We start from the raw sequence: 16,776 nt of genomic DNA on the forward strand, positions 1-16,776 counted from the left end.
ACAAAGCGAAAGCCAGAGTAGTCAGGGCTGAGATGTGGAAGCCCAGATGGAGCTCCTGATCCAGCCTGGGGATCCAGGAAGGCTTCCGGGGGGAGGAGTCAACTTTCTTGGTGAACACATTAAGATGATTAATAACGGAAGCACTCATGTCTCTGGAAGGTGCTATTTATCAGACATGACAGCTAAAAGGCTATCATGCATCACTTCCTTGTATTTCCCCAAACCCTGGGACGTGGATGCTATTAATAGTTCCACTTTCCAAATGAGGAAATTGAGCTGAATTGTCCCTGCCTAAGCTGTGAGTTGCACAGCCCTGAAACCTGTCTCCTTGGAAGTTACAGGCTGGTGAGTGATACAGACCCAGCCCTGGAGAGTGACAACTCAGAGTGGGACAGAGGAGCTGAGGGGCATTTGGGAGGCCAGAGAAGGGACTGCCCAGCCTGGGAATCCAGGAAGGCTTCCTGGAGGAGGAGGGGCTCAGCCGTGACCTGAAGTGTTAGTGGCCATGAGTTAGGTGAAGAAGTGAGTCCAGTGCTCCAGCCGGGAGGTGAGCAAAAGTGGCTTATTTAGTCTGGCTATTTATTCATTTGCTTTGTTTTTGTTTTTTTTTTAGATTCCACATATAAGGGAAATTATGCTGGTTTGTCTCTTATTTCACTGATATCTGACTTATTTCACTTAGCACAATACCCTCTGGGTCTATCCATATTATCACAAATGACCAGATTTCTCTTTTTCCTTTTTTTCATTGCTGAGTGTGGATAAAAGAAAGGGTCCACCAGTTAAATCTGACCACCCCAGGGGAGGCCTGCAGGGTGGGACTTATAAACACAGAGACCTGACGTGACCGCACAGGAAGCCTGAACACAAAAATTCCTGATTAAAAGTGAGTCACAGCAGGTAGTCATGTCCTCTAGGCCTGCAAAGTCCTTGACAAAGGTCAATCTTTACTATAAGTGAGCCTATCATCTTTTTAAAAATTTATTCTTATTGGCCCTGGCTGGTGTAGCTCAGTGGGTTGAGCATGGGCTGCAAACCAAAAGTTCACCAGTTCAATTCCCAGTCAGGGCACATGCTGGGGTTGCAATCCAAGTCTCCAGTGGGGCCCACATAAGAGGCAACCACACACTGATTTTTCTCTCCGTCTCTTTAAAAAAATTATTTTTATTGTATTTTCTCCATTACCATTTATCCACCTTATACCCTTCTCCCCCTCCACCTACCCCCTCCTCCCCGAAATCACCGCACTGTTGTCCGTGTCCATCAGTCCTTTTTCTTTTTTGCCTGATCCCTCCACCCCCAACCCCCTTCTCCAGAGCAGTCTGCCTGCTCTCCATCTGAGTCTCTATTTTGCTTGTTAGTTCAGTTTGTTCATTAGATTCCACGTGAGTGAAATCATTGTTTACGGTCTTTTTGTATCTGCAATAACACGCCTTTGAAATATCAGCGATCTCCTTCTTCAGACCCCTCAGGACGCACCCGCCCACCCACTCCTCCCTCGAGGTGGGGGCGCGCGGGGGCGGCCTGGCCCACACCTGACTCCGCCACCCACACCCCACCTGCCCACTTTGGACGCTGGGTGGGAACCGAGACCTGGACGTGGATAAGCCATGAAGGGCCACACGGTGTGAGGCGCCCTGACAACCGGGGCACCTGCTTGCCAGGAGTGGCTGCTGGCTCCCTGGGTAACGCCACATACTGCCCTGTTCCCTCAATTCCCGCAGTCTGGGTGTAAGCACCGTCTGTGTGGTGGTCACTTAACAGGGGCCTCGGTCGGGCAGGGGGTGGGGCACGGAGCTTCCTCTGGGAGCGGCCGACAGCCCGTTGGAGACGATCGTTCTTGGCGCTGACTGCGTGTAGGGTACAGGCTGGGGAAGAGGCAGGGGAGGGAGGTCCAGTGTCTGCCTCCTTCCAGAAGCTTACAAAGACGGGGAGGGGGCGGGGCGCGGGCGCAGGTACTAATCACACCCAAACCCCCCAATCTAACTACTGGCTGTGACCAAAGGTGCGCAGAGAAGTTTAAGGGACGGGGGAAGTTCGGAAGGGCGCGACCCACAGCAGAAGCCAGGGCGCCGCTCTCGGGCCGGGCCTGCAGGCGGGGAGATGGCGCTCGGGAGCAGCCGCAGCAGCGGCAGGGGCGGGGCGGGAAACCCGGGGATCGGAGCGAGGGGTGCCTCCGTGGAAAGCGCCCCTTGCGGGCTCCCAGCGACTCGGCTTCCACCTGCTCCCGCCCCGCAAGCCCGGCCCCCCGGAGACCAGGTCCAGCACCGGCCGGCGGGACCGACCAGGGCCGGCTTTCCGTGGTTCTTCCTGACGGAGGCAGGGCCAGGGAGAGTCTGCCTCCCTTTGATGGCATCCCCTGTGGCTGCGAACCGTTTCTTTTTACACTTGAACTTGGAAGTATCTGATGCCTTAGGTATCTAAATACTTCAAGGCAGGACATGGAAAGGACCGGAAAGCAGCTCTTGTTTTCCCACCAGTCTGTTCTCCTTCCACCCAGCCCTACCTGTTCCTCCTGATTGGGAGGTATCACAAGCCATCAGAGCTAACACAGCAGTCTAAGCCAATGTCCCCAAATGCCACTCGCTGTGCCCTTCCACCTGACACTGGGGAGGCTGGAGCCCCAATGGCACAGGCTAAGCTGGAAGGAAGGGCAGGGGTGGTCCCCACGAGAACTAAGTCTCACACCAGCCACCAGGCCACCGAACTGTCTAGAGTCCGTTTTCTCATCTGTGGAAAGGCAGGGGCAGCCGCTGCCCCACAGAGCTGTGCTGAGACATACACAAGGTCCTGTCTGAAGAGCTACATGGTAGCTCAGATGTTCCACAAACGCAAATAATTGTTTGCATTACCTGTATTGGGGGAGACCCAAGCGGAGCATGAGAAAGCTGGTATATGCAAAAAAAAAAAAAAATCAGAGAGAGATGACATTGGCTGCTCTCAATCAGAAGCCAGATGGAAAGGCAGTGGGGAGACTGGGTGTCACCTGAAGAGCAAGCAGCCAGGCCTCTCGGAACAGTGACTGCCCAGCGTACACCGGGCTGAGCTCTCGGCAAACCACTGTGACTCCTGGTCAACGGCGCACCGGCCGCAGCAGAGCAGGTTAACACAACTTTTCTAGACAACAGTTTTGCTACCTTTTAAAAAAAGATTGTATTTATTTCTTTTTAGAGAGAGGGAAAGGGAGAGAAACATCAATGAGAGAAAGAGAAACATCAATCGGCTGCCCCTGGAATGTACCCAGATCAGGACTGAACGTGAAACCCAGGCACCTGCCCTGACCGGGAATCGAACCAGCGACCTTTCCCTTTGCCGGACGGTGCCCAGCCAAGCCACGCGGGGCAGGGCTGTACACTCTTTCTGACTCACTTCCATTTCCAGGCACTTGTCCTAGAGATAAATGAACCTGTGCGAGCAAAGATTCACACACGGTGTTCTCGGCTGCTCATCTGATTTACCCTCACAGTGTAAGTGTACTCACCCCTGCAAAAAACCATGTAATTATTTTTATTGACAGAAAAGTGGTTTTGATAGAGCACTGAGTGAAGGAGGAACATAAAAGCGGTACATGTCCCATGATTCTGCTTTAAAAGTGCGCATTGACGGGAACGTGTGGCCACCGCGTGCCCTGAAGGGGCAGCCGGTCTGACCGTCCCTTCACACCCATCTGTGTCTGTCTGTCTGTCTCAGATGCTCACACACCAGCCCGGTGGGAGAGAGGGAGGGGGAAAGACGGGGAGTGAGAGAGGGCGGAGGGACGTACAGGGGCTGGGGCTGCAGACCCCGGAGCCTAGGCAGCTGGCAGAATGCAGCCTCCCCACCCCCAAACTGGGAAGGGGGGGACTGCACCGCCTCTGCCGGAGCCCCTGGAGACCAACAAGGCCCTGTCCCCTCCACCTCTTCCCCAAAGAAAATCCTTCTGGGCACCAAGTATGTGTCAAGCCTCAGGACCGGTATTCAGCAGGTGTTCTCTCCTTGCAGCGTGGGTGGTAAGCGATGATGACAGTCCCCATTTTGCAGAGAAAGAAACTGAGGCTCAGGGAGGGCAAACGACTCACCCCAGGGCACAGCTGGGGTCAAATGCGCCCCACTCTGGGCCCGGGTGTGGTGTACGGAAACATGGGCCGCTCCCAGGCCCCAGCTCCCTGCTCCCGCCCTGGGGGAGCACAGTGAAGGTCATGGATAAGCGGACTGTGAGACCTTGGGAGCCCAGCCAGCAGCTCAGTCAAGGGTGAAACTGCTCTGCGTGTGAGCCCGGAGGGCAAACAACTGCACGGAAACCACCGGTGTTTTGGTCTCACCGAGCCACCCCGAGTGCCCGGTCTGCTCTGTTTCCTGTGCTGTCTGTGACCCCGCGCTGGGAAGCCTGGGTTGGGGGACACAGCACCAGCCGGTCACCACACATGCATGTCCTAGCAAACCCGTGCCTTTCACAGCCAGTCCTCTGGGTTATTTCTTGGGAGTCCACAAATGTATGCTGAGTTTTCTTGGACCTCACCTCTCGGCATAACACCAGGGCTGCATCTTCCCCGGGTGCTGGTGGGCTGGGGGTCTCTGCAGAGGGCCAGGTGGCGGGAGGGAGTCTGTGGGCTTCCAGAGGGAGAGATAAGGAAAGAAGAAAAAGCGAGCGTCTACCTATACGGCTGACCCTTGCACAATGGGTTTGAACTGGGAGGGCCTCCTTATTATGCACAATTTTTTTTCCATAACCACGACAAATGTATTTTTTCTTCCTTATGATTTTGTTAACGGGTTTTCTCTAGATTACTTTATCGTAAGAAGACAGTATATAAAACATACAAAACGTGTTAACTGACTGTTCATGTTATTGGTACAGCGTCTGGTTGACAATGGGCTGTTGGTAGTTAAGTTTGGGGGGAGCGAAAGACTACGTGTGGATTTGTGACGCCACGTGGGGTGGGGGGTCGTCACCCCTCATGTCTGCGTTGTTCCAGGGCTAACTCGGTATTTATTACACAGCCAATGTTAAGAGTCATTTTCTCTGGGTCGTGGGGGTTTGGATGGTTTGTTGACCTAGAAACACACATACAGAAACTTTTTATTTATGTGTCGTTTCTCATGTTTCTCGCATGGGCAGCTCCTTGGACAGTCTTCCTCAAAATGGTCCCTGTAATTATGGTAAATTTGCGAGTATTCCTTCTCCGCCCAGAAAGCCGGCTGCATGCAGTTTTGCCCTTTGGAAGAGAAACACTCCAAGAAGCACGGGGCTGTGGGCTCACTGTCTGCTCTCATACGAGGGCACCATGGTCTTTCTCCAGCTCTCAGACCAGTTTGGCAACGTGGGCTGGTTCTCCGTGCCAGGTTCCCTCCCAGCGTTCCAGAAAAACTGAGGGTCCCCACCTGTCCCTGGAACGTAAAGGCCACCATCCAAGATAGCTCCAGCCTCAGAGACCCTGCCTGGAGAGCCAGCAGGTCACCTGGCAGACAAGGGGGGGCAAGAAAATCCCAGGAGCCACATAACAAAACTGAGACTGGGGAAGTCACGGGGCTTGTCCAAGGCAGCAGGTGCTGCAGTCAGGAGTAGCACTCAGGCCTCCGTCTCCGCCTGCAGCCATCACCTCCAGCCATCACCTCCAGCCATCACCTCCAGCCCTCGGGGCCCCGTTCCAGGCCCATGGGACCGGGAGCTCGGTTCTGCGCTCTGCTGTTGGCACAGAAGGAAGTACAGGCAGGAGAGAATGAGGAGAGAAAAACAAATCCAGCGGCACCCACCTGAATAAACAAGTCATCTGCCCTTGTCAAAGAGGCGGGGCTTGGTCACTAAAAGGCCCACTTATTTTAGAAACACCGTGAGTCTCAGCAACTATCGCTTAGGCGATTAGAACAGAGCCCTGGAAACAAAACTTCCTTGCCTCTGCCTTCAAGAAGCTGGCACAAAGCGGTCAGCCTGTGGATCAACTCTGTTTTTTTTTTTCTTTTCAAAGTATAAGAGAAGGTCTATTCAGAAAGTCACAGAGGAAGAAGAAGGGAGCAAGAGAAGAAATGTGCTCGGGAAACAAGTTACAGAGTCTCAGTTGGTGGGAACGTCGGTCCCATAACTGAAGGATTGCGGGTTCAATCCCCCGGGCAGGCCACGTTCTGGAAGTAATCGATGTTTTCTCTTTCCCCCTCCCTCTCTCTGTCAAGAAGGGATGAGAAAAATGTCCTCAGGTGAGAATACAATAAAAATGTTTAAAAAGGAAGGGTTTTGGAGCTTCTGAGAGAGAGAGAGGCAAATGGAGGGCGCCTTTGAGGAAAGAAGGCAGAGGAGGACCAGCGTCTGTGTGGGGAGAGAGGAAGAGCCCGGGGAAGGAGAGGCTGGGAAACCCGTGGCTGTGCTCCCCAGAGGCAGCTGCCCGGGGGGCCGACTCTGTTTTGATTAGTTACCTGAGACTCAGAGTTGCTGCCCTGATCCAGGAAAAACCACCCTGTCTAGAAGAGCAACCAAGCCCCACGGCCTCTACACAGTCCCCGCCCACCGCCCACCCACCCAGTTGGAAGAGTCTTTTTTTTTCAGATTTTATTTATTTATCTTTTAGAGGGGAAGGGAAGGAGAGAGGGAGAGAAATATCAATGTATGGTTGCTTCTCGTGAGTCCCCTGCTGGGAACTGGCCTGCAACCCAGGCATGTGCCCTGAGTGGGAATCGAACCGCGATCCTCTAGTTCACAGGCCCGCACTCAATCCACTGAGCTACACCAGCCAGGGCAAGAGTCTTGTTTCAAATACAAATACCTGCTGGTCTCCCTGGCCAAGGCGAGGAGTTCAGCCTGCCTCCTGGCCTTGCCCAAGTTCCCCGAGTCCCAGGGGGAGGGCAAACCTCTACATCACCAAGAGAATGGCTTTGCCTCCCTGCCTTCAGGTGCTCCCACCCCTGTATCTGCCTGAACGTGCACCCGAGCCTCCCTCGCTTCCCCTCAGAACAGTGAGGTCGTGTCTCTGCATTATTTCAATTCCTAACATCACAGGGCAGTTTCACTTCCTTTAGACAAAGTACTGCTGGGTGAGGAAGAACATTAGTTGTAGTGACCTCAGTAGCAGTGTGACGTGCTTCTTTCTAGAGGTCACCTGGATGAAGTCAGTCAAAAGAAAAAAGGCCAAACCAGGGAAGTTATTCTTTCTGGCATGAAACCCTGTTACCAGACAGGGGTCTGGCCCTGAGCCGGTCTGCGCGGGGCCAGTCACTTAGTATGTGGGTTCTTGGCTCCCTGCAGGCAAGCTTTCACAACATGAGTCCAGGTGACTATGAAGATGAGTTTATTTATTTTTTTAAAAGATTTTATTTATTTATTTGTAGAGAGGGGAAGGGAAGGAGAAAGAGAGGAAGAGAAATAGCAACGTGTGGTTGCCTCTAGAGCGCCCCCAGTTCGGGGACTGGCCTGCAACCCAGGCATATACCCTGACTGGGAATCGAACCAGCGACCCTTCAGTTTGCAGGCCCGCGCTCAATCCACTGAGCTACACCAGCCAGGGCAGGGTGTGTTTACTGAAGCTGGGGAGAGTGAAACCAGGAAGGGCTTAGCATAAAAGAAGCAAAAGGAGAGCCTGAGCTGGGCTGCCTTAGCTCACTGGGAAGTCAGAGAGAAGGGGGCCTTGGGGACAGGATCGGGGATTAGCCTGGGACGAGCCGCTGCTGCCCGTTGCTTCTGGGGTTGCAAGTCTCAGGTCCCTTAGACTTTAAGAGACGCGTGCCTCTGGGGGAAGAAGTGAGGGAAGAAGAGGGGAGAGGAACGGCACAGGCTGTGAGCTCCCCAGAGTGCACGCGCGTGGCCCTTCATCTTGAGGCTTTTATCTCCCTCTTACAAGTGAGAACCCTAGGGGAGGTCTCCAGGCAGGGTTTCAGCAGAATATTCATCAGTTTTCCTGGCGAGTCCTGCCGGAGTCATGGTCTCCACTGATGGGTCAGCCCCAGGGCAGGGGGTCCTTAGTCACTGCAGCTGGTCCTGGTGCCGCCCACCCAGTTTTGCTGCCTCTCTGGGCCTGGAGCTGAAGTACAACTGAGGCCTGGATGTTGTCTCCAGGGAGGGGAGCTTCTGCATCTGGCTGTAAATTGCTCAGCCAGTTTGCCTAGCTGTCTGCCTCAGTCTCCCTACTCCACTTGGCCTGGCTGACTGGCCTGTCTCAGTTGGGTGTTGCCGTACACACCTTGTTAATGAGCACGTAATAAGAAATTGTGCGACAGGACCGATGAAAAAACCTGAGAAAAATGGATGCGTCCTGGTAGGGGGCAGGGGGTGGCTCAGCTGACTTGGGATGACAGGACACAGGGCTGGCATCTGTGACGAGGACACAGATTCTACAAAGTGATAGAGATGAGTGGGAACACACCGAATCAGCATTTTGAATTGTGTTACATGAAACCATATGTGGCAGTTGAACTAAATTCACGTCGCTCTAAATGGACACATGACCTGAGGAGTCTACCCCTGCCAGTTAAGATGGAAGAACTGTTTTGGATCATCCCTCGGAAGTTTGCGACACCTGGGATTGCATTGTCTTAGCCAGGTGTACATTGTTCTATGACTCATACATCAGAAGACCCACCTTCCAGGCCGAAAATGTCATTAGCCATAAAAAAGGTCTAAAGTCTCACTAATATTCAGTTAATCTTCAAAAAGTCATTGTACTGATAGCCTTCCAACGGCAGGACCAGGTACAGTGCTGAGGTAACAGCCAGCAAGACAGTGGCCTTGCCCTGGCCGGGTGGCTCAGCTGCTTGGAGCCTCGTCCCGTACACCGACAGGTCGCAGGTTCGATCCCTGGTCACAGCACATACCTGGGTTCCAGACTCGATCCTGGTCGGGGCCCCTATGGGAGGCAACCAATCAGTGTTTCACTCTGTCTCTCTTGGTCCCTACCTTCCTGTCTCTCTCAAAAAAACATCATCAACATATCCTTGGGTGAGGATTTAAAAAAAAGACACAAGCACCCTTTGGGTGCTCCCTGGCTACAGAGGTGCCCTAACTCACGCCCAGTGCCCCTTCCACTGCCCCCACCCTCTGTCCTGTCTCTTTTCTCACACATTTGCCAAAGTGTTTTTCAAAACATGCCAAGCCCTGGCTGGTGTAGCTCAGTGGATTGAACACAGGCCTGCGAACCAGAGGATCACAGTTTGATTCCCAGTCAGGGCACATGCCTGGGTTGCGGGCCGGTTCCCTGCAGGCCAGTTCCCAGCAGGGGACACACGAAAGGCAACCATACATTGATGTTTCTCTCCTTCTCTCTTTCCCCTCTAAAGATAAATAAATAAAATCTTTAAAAAAAAAGTGCCCAAGCAGAATTTACCACTCGCAACAAATTGCTTAGCACGGTGGAATCCCGCCCCTCCCCCGTGTGATTTACATGGATTTTTCTGCACCCAGAACAAAAAGAGAAAGAGGCGCTGAAATGCTGGGCCCAGTCCCCTGCTTCGAACTTGGTGAGGGCCGGGCTCAGAAGGGGACGGGGCCCGGTCGTGTACGTGGTGTCACCCAGGGGACAGTGGGGACATGTTGGTGCCTCTCAGCTCACAGGCCTCTCAAGGACTTTACGGGGTAGGGACAACTGACTTTAGAACTTAACCGATTTGGGAATTCAACTCTGCATTCAAAACTGTATTTCCCACACTTGGAGTGACAGAGCCCCCACAGACAGACCATGGTCTCTACACCTCGGGACTTCACCAAGGTCTGCCTTAAAGGAGCTTCCACAGGTGGGATGGTGTGGGCTGTAAAACACGGCAAAAGGTCAAGTATACAGTGCCTCGACCGGTAGGGCTGGGCTGGGCTTCCTCCCACAGAGCGAAAGGTCGCTGGTTTGGTTCCCTGCTGGGGCCCACGTCTGGGTTGCAGGTTTGGTTCCTGTTTTGGCGTGTATGAGAGCCAACCGATCGTTGTTTCTCTCCCTGTCTTTCTCTCTCCCTTCCCCTCTCTCTAAAAATATGACAAATAAATAAAACCTTTAATACACACACACACACACACACACACACACACACACACAGTGCATCAGACAGCGGTACTGCCGTGGAGGAATGAAAAGCAGGAAGAGAGTTGCTTGGAGTCGGGAGGATTTGTCCGAGCAAGGAACGCTCAGGCAGAGATGAGCCAGAGGTGAGGGGCGGGCCGTGTGCACAGCTGTGGAAAGGACCAGGCAAAGAGGGGCGAAGTGCACAGGCAGGCGTGTGCCCACCCAGCCCAGGGGCTGAGCGCCGTGGGTGCCGGGCAAGGGTGAGGAGCTGAGCGCAGAGGAGAGGAGGCTGAGTGGGTGGCCTGGGAAGGCAGGTGAGCACCTGTCCCTGGAGTGAGCTAAGGGCCTGAGAAATCGCTCTCCCAGGGCTCTCCACACCCTGTACTCCGCCGTCCTCATGGTGTTCCCAAAGGCACCTCTGTGTGCTCTCAATGAATGTTCATTGTTGACCATCCTGGGCTCACCAACGCAAAAGAAGTACGTGCCTCTCCATCTCAGCTTTCATCCTCGCGGAGCGTTCCCCGCTGTGCCTCCCCCCGCCCACTGGGGATTTCCTGGGACCCTCCTTCCGTCTTCTCTTGTTGATGGGGGATTCAAATGCAGGAAAATGTTTCTGGGAGCTTTCTGGGAGCCAGAGAAGGGTCCCAGAAATGTTTAAATAATAGTGAATAAGCTTAGTAATCCATGCATGCAAAAACTCTGGTTCCAGGAACTGAAGGTGTGGCCGCCCTGACTCCAGGAGACCGGGAGCGGTTCCAACTTTGTGCCTCATAGGGACTGGGAGCCACCCCAGTGGAATCCATGCCGTTGTGCTCCAGGGTGAGATGACTGTCACCCGGGGCGAGAACGCTGCAGTTTTTTTAAATTCAGTTCATTTTCCCCTGAATTCCAAACCCCTTACCTACACTTTTCTTTTCCTTATTAAAAGGGTCAGTTTAAAATGGACTTAAAAAAAAAAAAAAAGCCCTGGCTGGTGTAGCTCAGTGGATTGAGCGCGGGCTGCGAAACAAAGGGTCACCAGTTCGATTCCCAGTCAGGGCACATGCCTGGGTTGCAGGCCAGGTCCCGAGTATGGGGTCTGCAAGAGGCAACCACACATTGATATTTCTCTCCCTCTCTTTCTCCCCTTTCCCCACTCTCTAAAAGTAAATAAATAAAATCTTTAAAAAATAAAAATAAAATGGACTTTAAGACGGTCCATTAGGGAGCAAACCCACCATCATCTCAGATCGCCCGCCATCTGAATGAAACGCCCATAAAGATTCAGTCCCTGTCTCTGTCTGGTAGGTGACAGGTGACAGGAACACCAGCTTTTCCGGTTCCTCCTTGATTGTAAGGTAAAAAATAAGCTGCAAAACCGCCATTCTCTACAGCATTCTTCTCCATCTATTAAGTTTGTGCTTCCTAGCAAAAAAAAATCTCTATAGTCTGGGTGTTTCTTTAGTCAACATGAATAATATTCCATGGTATATATCTATGCATGCAAAACAGAACTGGACCCGTAAATACCACGGATTTGAGAAAGATTCACACCTGTGAGAATCTGTGTGACTGTATTTGAGCCCAGCTAACAACCACTGCCCGGAAACAAAATCACAGTGGGTGCAGGGAATGGTCGGGAGAACACCTGGTGTTGCACCCTGTTTCATTCGCTACAGTCCAAGAAGGAGGCCTGCGGGGGTTACATGAAAGCCGTTGCTGGTAGAATAGGGAGGCGGGAGAAGGCAAACAGGAGGGTAATCTCTGAGACTGGGGAAAAGGTAAAACGAAGAGGCAAATACTTCCTTGACACTGGTGAGTGAGGGAGGGTGATGATTGGCAACAGCAATGACCACGGCAACAGTAGCAATGAGGGTTCTGGATTGGCTGCCCCTCTGCAGTAACTGTCCTCAGGGGTCCGGAAAAGGGAAGCTCTTACATTCCTGAGAATGTCATCTGGCACCGGAGATGCCCAAAGACAATTAAGGTAAAGAAGGATCTTCTCCAGGGAAGATACCGCCCCAGGACATGACTACCCACCCTGACTCACTGGGGGTTACGAAGTTTTTATTTCAGACCGTCCTGTGAGGTGGCTTTCGGTTTCAGAGTTGGGGAGTCCTGCCAGGCGGGCCTCCCCTGAGCTGATCCATCAGGTGTGGTACCTGGTTGATTTTTCAGTCACAACACAAAGAACAAACTGCTGATTGCCAGAGGGGAAGGGTGGAAGGATGGGTGGAAAAGATGAAGGTGAATAAGAGGTACACATTTCCAGTTATAAAATAAATAAGCCACGGGGCTGCAATGTCCAGCACGGGGAGTATGTCAATAATAACATAAATAACTTCATACACTGATGGGTGATTTACTAGACTTATCCTGGTCATCACCTGGTAAGGTATAGAAATGTCAAACACTACGTTGTACACCTGAAACTAATATACTTGAACTAAAACATTTCAAATAAAGTCACCCCTGGCTGGTGTAGCTCAGTGGGTTGAGCACGGGCCTGCGAACCGAACCAAAGGATCGCGGTTCGATTCCCAGTCAGGGCACATGCCTGGATTGCAGGCCAGTTCCCAGCAGGGGACACACGAGAGGCAACCATACATTGATATTTCTCTCCCTCTCTCCTTCCCTTCCCTTCTAAAGATAAATAAATAAAATAATAAAAATTGAAAGTAAGGTCAATGTTATTTGCTTTTTTTGTTGTTGGTTTTTTTTTTAGATTTTATTTATTTATATTTAGAGGGGAAGGCAAGGAGAGAAGGAGAGAATTATCAACGTATGGTTGCCTCTCGTGTGTCCCCTGCTGGGAACTGGCCTGCAACCCAGGCATGTGCTCTGACTGGGAATCTAACCGCTATCGTTTGGTTCGCAGACCCCGCGCTCAATCCACTGAGCTACGCCAGCCGGGGCTCTTTGTTAAATAAGAAAAAACAAGGAATCTGGACTCTGTCCTGCAGACACCGGAGACTGGGTGTGGCTTCCGTTACTGATCCCTGGGTAGAAGTCAGCGGGGTATTTCACTTCCTTTTCTGGGCTTTGGGAAGCCTGGAGGGGAAGAACCGCTGGGAGCCTGGCTGTACCCAGAATGGACAGGGATGGACGTGTGGGCAGGGGTGGTGGGAGATGAGGAAGTGGAAGCGACCCCTCCGGTGGCCAGCCGTCTCTCAGGGAAGACAGGCAGGGGGCTGTTGTTTGCGGGTGGGATTTTCCCCAGTTTTCTCCCGCGTCGCTCCAGAGTGGAGAGAAGGAAAGCTCTGCCCCAACCGGACGTCACACTCTGCTCCCGCCACTTCGGCACCACAAGGAGTGGGCGGGGATGGGGATCCTTGCTGTTCCTCCGGAGAGGAACCCCGGATCGAGCCGCAGGCAGGTCGTGGCCCTGTATGAAATTCTCTATGGCTCCCTCCTGCCCTTGGCAGTGGTTCCCAATCAGGGGTGCCCTGCAGGGTCACACAGGGGCTGTCACAGCCTCGGGACACCCATCGACCTTGCCGCCGTTTGCTGAGCAGTTGTCTACATAAACAGCTTTGTGACCACCTCACTTATTGCCAAATAACTCATCTAACCTCCACCACAGGTTTTTAGGATCCCCTATCTTACAAGTGAGAAAAAGAAGGCGAGAGACTCGATCCAGGTGACTTATGGTCACCAGCTATTAACTGGTGAACTGGAGTTTGAGCAGAGGAAGTCACATTCGGAAACCCCCACCCCTGCTCCACGGTTCCCAACCTCCTTCTCTCTCCTCCCCCTCCTCTGCCCCCCCAATTTCTCTTTCCTCCCTCTCTTCTTCCCACTCTGCTTTCTGCCTCCCTTTCTTTCCCTCTTTCTGTCCACCCCCTCACCCCCTAGGTTCCTACAGTAGATCCTTTGGGGCAAAGCTTCACACCTGAAATGGTACAAGATTCAGTTCACTACCACGAGCATCCCTATAGGTAGAATACACTGCCAGGCTCCTCCTTGGCTGGCAAGGGCTCTGGATAACGCTTGGCGATAGCCCCCCAAACCACAAACGTGCTCAGCCTTGGCCCCGGCTTCAGGGAACGCGTGGCACTGATGCAGTCCCACGTGTGGGAAATGGCAGGGACACAGTTACCCAGGGCCCCACGCTCTGTAAGGGCAAAGGTGGGAAGCACCTTAAGGGTCCGCCCACGGGGGGCGGATTCAGAATGTCTGGCATTTTCATGGAACATTACACATCTGTGAGTGAGTGAGTGAGTGAGTGAATGAGGGAACTTGCTTCATCCTTTTGTGGAAAGATCATGGAGGGAAGTGACAAGCAGGAAGAGGCAGAACAATGTCACTGTGTATTTTTCTAAATGGGGACAGAAAAGTAAGGAAGTTGCATCCAGAAGTTGGAAACCCACGGCTGGACTCCAAGGAACTTTAACAGGTCCATTGGAGATATTCATTCGCTTATTTATTCTCTCGGTAGATATGTCGACCCTCAAGTGTGAAGACAAGTGGCCAGAACCGACCTTGACCCTTGAACAGTGTAGCCCTGTGCCTGGAAGACACAGAGAGACAAGCGGATGTGTCCCAAGCTGAACTCGCTTTTCCTTCCAAACCTGCTGCTACTGCCCCATCACCCCCATGTCCGTCCAAGGGACCACCTTCTCCCCAAGGGCCAGAGCCTGAGGTCCTGGGTGACAAGGAGGCAGTTCCATACCCCACACCCAGGCTGTAAGCAGCGCCCTGGGTCTCCACTCTCAAAGCACAGTGGAATCCAACCACTTCTCACCTCCCACCACCACCACCCTGAAATGAGCCTCCCTCCATTGCAGTCACTTCCCAACTGGCGTCAACCCTCCCCCTCCCCACCCCCAACCTGCTCCCCACAGAGGGATCCTGTTAAAACCCAAGTCCAATCACATCCTTAGCAAGTAACTCTCTAGGTCTTGTCATCACGGAACATAAACATCTCTCCCCGGCCTACCAGGCCCAGGAGTGTTTGGCCCCTTCATACCTCTTTCGACTATTCCTTTCACTCTCCATCGCCCTTTCTGTTCTAGCCACAGTGGCCCCTTTGCTGGTCCTCAGTCATCAAACAGGTTTCTGCCTCAGGGCCTTTGCACTTGCTCTTTCCTGTGCCTGAAATACCCCAGTCATTTGCAGAGCTGACTTCATTTAGGTCTCTGCTTAAACTCGCCAGCTCAGAGGTGACTCTTCTATCTGCCAGCTTCTGTTAGATTTTGCTGTAATAAGAAATCACCCCCAAATCTTGGCGGCTTGCATCATCAATTTCTCATTCACATTACCCATTGTCCCCAGATTGGCTGTGGCTCTTCACACATTGTCCTCATCCTCGGATCCTGGCGGAAGGAGCAGCCCCACCTGAGACAGGGTGAGCAGAGGGAAAAAAAATCAGGCCACGGCTTTAAAACATCCACCCAGGGCCCTGGCCGTGTGGCTCATTTGGCCGGAACGTGGCCCTGATACGCCAAGGTTGCAGGTTCGATCCCTCATCAGGGCACGTATACAAGAATCAACCATGGAGTACATAAATAAGTAGAATAATGAGATGTCTCTTTCTCCCTCTCTAAAATCAATCATTTTTTCACAAATAAAACATCTGCCCAGAACCAGGTTGCATTTCCCCGTCCAAATGCAAGTCAAAGGCTCCCACCTGCTACAGGAAACACTAATGCCGGGAGCTAGAAGTTTTTGATTTACGCCTTGGGGAGGGAACACTGTGTGTGTGGGGGGGGGACTCAAAGTGTTGGGCAGCCTCAAAGGAAAGGATTTGAAGAAATTCTTCCTCGCCTCCTTACCCAGTCTCTTTTTTTAAAGATTTTATTTATTTGTTTTGAGAGAGAGAGGAAGGGAGGGAGAAAAATAGGTAGAGAACCATCAATGTGTGAGAGGAACATCAATCGCTGGCCTCTCACATACACACCAACCAGAGCCCAAGCCCACAACTCAGGCATGTGCCCTGACTGGGAATCGAACCAGCGACCTTTCACTTTGTGGAATAATGCTCAACTGAGTCAGGCCCCCTATCTAGAGCCTGAATGTCAGCAGGAGGGCGGGGGTGCGACACAGACCACCGACAGAAGGCTGCTGGAGCACGAGGCTGGGGACTAAGGAGAGCTTTCTGGGTGCTAACCTGTGAATGGTCTGTGTGTGCCCCCCCCCCGCCCGGCCGCACTGGGCAAGGTGGCCCCCATAAAGGCAGGAATTTGGGGCTGCATTTATTTCTGGCACATCCCTGTACCTGGAATACTGTCTAGCTCAGTAAACACCATATTTGTGTTTTGTGTTTTAGGGGTTTTTTTTTTAATTGTGGTAAAATACACAGAACGTAAAATGTAACATCTTAACCACTTCCCGCACACAGTTCCCTGGAATTAAGCAGCTCTCACCACCATCCAGCCCCAGAGCTCTTCTCATCTCCAAAACGGAAACTGTTTATCCATGAAACAAGAACTCCCCGTTCCCCCCCCTCCCCCCATCTCCTGACAACCACCTCAATAAAGGCACGTCCGGACTCTCACCAACATTAGTATTTGATGATAACTGCAAGGTGACTGACGATACGTGTTATTCTTAGAGCTTCCAGGCGCCGGGCTAAGCAGTTGTTTAAGTCTTACAACAGCCATGTGAGGGAACCGAGGCCCCAAGAGGAGTAGCAACCTTGCCCTTGCCTGGTTCCCAAGACCAAGGGCGCAGTGGGGTGGGGGAGGAGGTTAAAACGGTTGGTGAAGAACTCAGGGCCTGTCCTGACTGTAGGTTTGAATCTCAGCTCGGTCACTTACAGCAAAGAGCTGCAGAAAGTCCCTGACTGTCTCTGTGGCCTGCGCCTTCACCCCTTCCCACGGGGAGCCGCGTATCAGGAGCTGCCCCCGCG

General features: G+C 52.5%; 1 long non-coding RNA gene across 1 annotated transcript; it reads right to left on the reverse strand.

Moving 5' to 3' along the window:
* Window positions 1–14,217: 14,217 nt before the first annotated feature.
* Window positions 14,218–16,751, reverse strand: LOC118996432 (uncharacterized). The gene is made up of 3 exons (XR_005068483.1): window positions 16,685–16,751; window positions 14,896–15,263; window positions 14,218–14,436 (listed from the first exon to the last, which is right to left on the reverse strand). It is a non-coding gene; the product is annotated as an uncharacterized LOC118996432 (long non-coding RNA).
* Between the last annotated feature and the right edge of the window lie 25 nt (window positions 16,752–16,776).

Source organism: Sturnira hondurensis, unplaced genomic scaffold (assembly GCF_014824575.4).
Source record: "Sturnira hondurensis isolate 20B ecotype Veracruz unplaced genomic scaffold, ASM1482457v3 Scaffold0001020, whole genome shotgun sequence".
NCBI classification, from domain to species: Eukaryota; Metazoa; Chordata; class Mammalia; order Chiroptera; family Phyllostomidae; genus Sturnira; species Sturnira hondurensis.